This window comes from Psammomys obesus, unplaced genomic scaffold (genome assembly GCF_907164565.1).
Source record: "Psammomys obesus unplaced genomic scaffold, mPsaObe1.curated_primary_1811, whole genome shotgun sequence".
Classification (NCBI taxonomy): domain Eukaryota; kingdom Metazoa; phylum Chordata; class Mammalia; order Rodentia; family Muridae; genus Psammomys; species Psammomys obesus.
This window is the reverse complement of record NW_026589454.1, coordinates 7740-12641: the sequence shown is the minus strand read 5'-3', so window position 1 is coordinate 12641 and position 4902 is coordinate 7740. Positions and strand designations below refer to the sequence as shown.

Here is a 4902-nt window from a genome sequence, read left to right as displayed (position 1 = left end):
TCACAGTCTGTTTCAGGCATGGTAACTCAGCCTTTCTAAATTTAACGATCTTTGCCCACCATTGGGGTCCTAGCTTTCTTTTCGTGAAAATGCATGTGACTCAAATGAAATAGCATCGTGTTTCTCATGTGATGTCTAAAAGTCAGTGAGTGCTCAATAGCTATTAACCTGACAAACGTCTTCTTTGAGATCTTTTGTGTTTGCATAGGGTTGGAAGTCAGGGGACAGGAAAAAAGGGAATAGCCTTGAAAGACAGACCGTGCAGTCCCTGTAAAATACAGCAAGTGACAACAGCAGGGACCAGCCAGGATTCAGTTCAGGCTGTGTCTCTTGCTGAAGACTCAGCCCTGATGTTTGCAGACAAGGAAATCCTAAAACTGCAAATATCATACAGAAGCAAATGTGGCCTTTGTGCATGTCTTCTGGGCTGTTTTCTGAGAAGTGTTGTTTTGTGTTTCAGCTTGCCACCACCACTCCGTTCCCCAGCCTCTGGAATGTGCCTTTCATGGCAGAGAGCCTGAATTGTTACCTGGGAGATCAAGATGTCCTTGGCTCAGAGATGCTGACTTTGCCGAACAGCTGGAAGGGGTTACCATCCATGGGCTCTCATGTTCAAGGGCAGTTCAGACACAGTTCAGGCATTTAGGGAGTCAAGGAAACCAACAGACCCAAGGTCATTTGTCTGTCTCTCCTTCTCATTCAAGGTTTCTATTTATTTAAAATACGTTCTAAACAACAAGTTCTCAAAAGACCATAGAGCTATTATGGTATTTGGCGATATAACTGTGACCCTGGAAGACTTTCTATAGAGAGTTAATGTGTGTTTAATGACATAGTATTAAATGATTTTCTATTCTAGCTCTTATCCCTGTGAAACTGTGTGGCTGTTACTCATATGGGTAGCCTTTGGCTTTGCCATTTGCAGACTATGCGGTGCCTCTTTTGAACTGGCTCCAATAATGGCTCATGGCTTTTAGGAAATGGCTATTCCATGTTCCTGACATCTTTATCATCCTGGTGTCTCTATTATGGCTTAGGCCTTGCTCTTATAGCTTCATACTTAGCCCCCAGAGGTTCCCTGCAGGAAATTTTATCCTGCTACACAGTCCCTGCTGTCTAAGGAAGGCTTTTAAAATCTTGGTAGAAATCTCTATGTCCTTATCACCCTTGTACTCTGTCTGACGGCAAAACCATGATGCCTGAGTATGCCAGCAGCCTAAGCAATAGCTGGATCTCCCAGACCCTGCCTACAATGGCTTCTTATTTTCTGTGTGACTGATACCAGGAAAGTGCTTCCATAGGTGGCCTGGTGTAAGCGGAGCATCTGCTGGCATTCTTGCCTCAAAGAAAAATAAAGTGAGTGCAGAGTTTTACACTCTCATACTTGTAATAGGTGAGGCTTAGTCTATGTGCTGGTTTGAATGAAAAATGCCCCCCACATAGGTTTGGGCATTTAAACACTTGTTCCTCAGTTGGTGGCACCGATTAGTAAGATCACGGAACCATTAGGAAATGCAGCCTTGTGGAGGAAGTGGGCTTTGATGATTTACAGCCTTGCTTCACTTCCAATTTGCTTTCTGCATATGACTATGATGTGATCCTTCAGTTCCTGCTCTAGCCTCCAGCTGCCAAGCTTCCCCACCATTATAGACTTTTCCTCTGGAGACAGAAGCCAAATAAACTCTTTCTTCAATAAGTCACTTTGGATTACAGTCTAACCAGTTTCTTCCCTTCCTTCCTTCCTTCCTTCCTTCCTTCCTTCCTTCCTTCCTTCCTTCCTTCCTTCCTTCCTTATTTCCTTCCTTCCTTCTTTCCTTCCTTCCTTTTTGTTTATTAGTTCTTTGTGAGTTTCATATCATGCACCCCAATCCTACTCAACTCCTCCTTCCCTCACATTTGCCCTCTACCCTTGCAACCTTCCCATCAACACAGGATTTAAAAAATGTTGTTATGGAAGTGTGTTACAGTGTGTCCCACAGTATACTCTTTTGTCCATACCTCTTGGCTTACAAATGTTCATTGCAATGAGTCATTAGTCTTGCATGAGACCTCTGTCTTACTTTGTCAATACTTGAGACCTCACTGGGATTCCTCTAGGGTATCCTGTTATTGGATTGTGTCATAGATATCCAGTAGATTTGGATCTGTAAGACAGGCTGTTTCATGCACTCTAGATGTTGGGGTAGGCCAATTCAATGCCCTGAATATGGGCCTGCGAGGTTTCTGATCTGGTCTGCCTCTGGCCCTCCTGCTCTCACACCCTTGGGGCTAGCTCACCAGCAACCCTTGTCACCAGGGCCAGCTCTATCTTGCTGCCCAGGTGAGGTGCAGGGACCAGTGTCTCAAGTATTATAGTTGGTGTGGCTCATGGCCAGCTCTACTGCCTGCCATAGATAGCAAAGGACAAGGGAGGCAAGGAGGATAGCTCATCCTCATCTACATCATTTCCCAGAAGACAAGACAAAGGGCCAGTTCTCCCACACTGATGACCTTGGGACGAGCTCTTTTGCCTGATATAGGTGGCAAGGGTAGAGAGTTGGAGGGCATTTCTCCCTCCTCCATGTCACAGCACTGCAGAAAAGTTGTTGCAGGGCTGTCCTGCATGCTTTAGATATCAAGGAACTAGAGGGGGCCATCTTTCCATCAGCCATGTCATAGCATTCCAGACAAGTGGCAGGGCCAGTTAGTCCATGCTCAGATTCCAGGGTCTAGCTCATCTGCCACTCCCACAAAGTGTAGGTCCTTTTCTCTCAAGTACTGCAGCTGGCAAGGGGTGGGGTCAGCTTTCTTGCTGTCATGCTCCCAGGGCAAGCTCTCCCAGTTGAGGGGTGGGGCCAGTTATGCACAGCCTTCAGACATCACCATGTCCCCAGGTGGCAGCAGACCAAGGACATCTGCCTGGATTTTGGTGGTAACAGACCCCCGCTACTGAAGGGACACAAACTCAGACATGGCTCCTAATGGCAGCACAGACCAGGACCCTACCACGATCCCAGGTGGCATCACCAGCTACTCACATCAGGCTGTTCCTCACTACCCTCAAATCTCCAGTTCTGCCTCTCTTCATTGTGCCCACATCCTTCTGTTTCTCTTTTACTTCTCCACAACTTATTTGTTCCTCTTAGTGGCATCTGGTGTCTCTGAGTGTTGTCTCCTAGGTTGTCTCAGGAATGGTCTCAGGAATGAGATGCTCTCCTAGTATATTATGGTGCCAGGCAGGGGTCATCTTGGGCATGGTCTGCCCTTCTCCCCAGGTCTGTGAGGCACCAGACAAATGATTATCTCAGGCTAGCTCCCTGTCCAGTATGTGGTGCTGGTCTGGTTGTTGTCTCAGGCTTGCCCCTTGCCCTGCTCACCCAAGTGGCCCCTTACTAGGGTCATCTGTCTCAGGCTCACTGCTGCCCAGGGCCTGGAATCTCAGGCAGAGTCCTTCTAGTCTCTGGCTTGCTCCTCATCCTAGGAGCCCATCCAGACCTGTCTGGTGCCAGACTGGTGGTCATCCCTCTTTGTCTGTGCTTGCTGGTGCTGAACTGGTGGTCATCTCAGGCTCTTTTTTTTCAGGGAATGTTAGGCTACGGATCATTCAGATGTTCGTAGGTCAGAACACTAAGGGTAGGTAGACAGCCTCTCTCCACTCTGCCCACTACTGCCATACATGTGACACACTTGCCACTCCTGTAATGCTTCTAGGATAATGAGTTTCTTATTGCCCCAGTGCAAAGAATTTGGCCTTGATGGTGTTAATCTCTCTGACATCTACACTGTCCTTGCCCACTGCTTGCAATTTGTTCGTTCTCTTTGCCAGCTTTATTGTTTCTCAAAGACTTTTGCTTTGCTTAATTGTATTTTTTAATTTTTTTAAAATCCAACTAGCAATGTGTATGTCATAGCCTACGTGCTATGCTGGCTTGAAATTTTATCTATCTATGTAATCAGTCTATCATAATTAAATTCAGGACACAGAGTTTCAGGACATAGAGAAGATGTAAGCAAAAACTTTGCAGAATGTACCAAGACTAACCTTTCATTTAAGTCCCACTAGAGTCCTTATTTCCATCAGAACAGTCCTTATCATCTGCATGCCTATCAATATTTTGATCTTCTACCATACCTACAAAACTCATTGAACATGGAGATATCACTTGGTGCCTACATGGAGCCCTCACTTCTATGTTCCAGTGTCTTTGGTATATCATCAAAAGAGAAACATAAACACCAGCCCAGCCACAAACCCTTTATCTACAATGGTTTACTACCTGCAAAATATGCTAGGGCAATGGTGGCACAAAGTTTATGGTAGCAACCAACCAACTCACCTGACTTAATGTCTACTCAATGAGATAGAACCCATACCTGAAACTGTTCTGGTAACAAAAGACCTACGGCTTGATAGTCCAGGGATATAGGGCAAAACCAAATAAGACTGGGCAAAGAAAAAGAAGAGGAGGAGGAGAAAGAAAGAAAGAAAGAAAGAAAGAAAGAAAGAAAGAAAGAAAGAAACACAGTAGCAAAATGACTCCTAATAATATTCTGCTAGACTCACAGATCAGTTCCTTGTTCAACCATCATCAGAGAAGCTTCCTCTTACAGCAGATGTGAACAAATACAGAAACCCATAGCTAGACATGTCACAGAGAATGAGATATGTCTCCATCAAATCTTTCCGATCAGAGCTCAGAGAACCCCATGGGAGAGAAGGCAGAAAGGTAGTAAGAACCGGAAGGGATGGAGGACACCAAGAAAACAAGACCCTCTAAATCAACCTGTGCAAAAGTCAAATAAACTCAGAGACCTAAGCAGCTGACATGCTTCATGACATGGGCAACATGAGTCTGCACCAAGCCCTCTGCATTTATAGTATGGCTTCCAGTTTAACGTTTTTACGAGATTCCTGAGAGTATA

General features: G+C 45.4%; 1 non-coding gene across 1 annotated transcript; it reads right to left on the bottom strand.

Annotated features, from left to right (window-relative positions):
* Positions 1–3563: 3563 nt before the first annotated feature.
* LOC129675067 (small nucleolar RNA SNORA17) lies at positions 3564–3696 on the bottom strand. The gene has a single exon (XR_008719873.1). It is a non-coding gene; the product is annotated as a small nucleolar RNA SNORA17 (small nucleolar RNA).
* Between the last annotated feature and the right edge of the window lie 1206 nt (positions 3697–4902).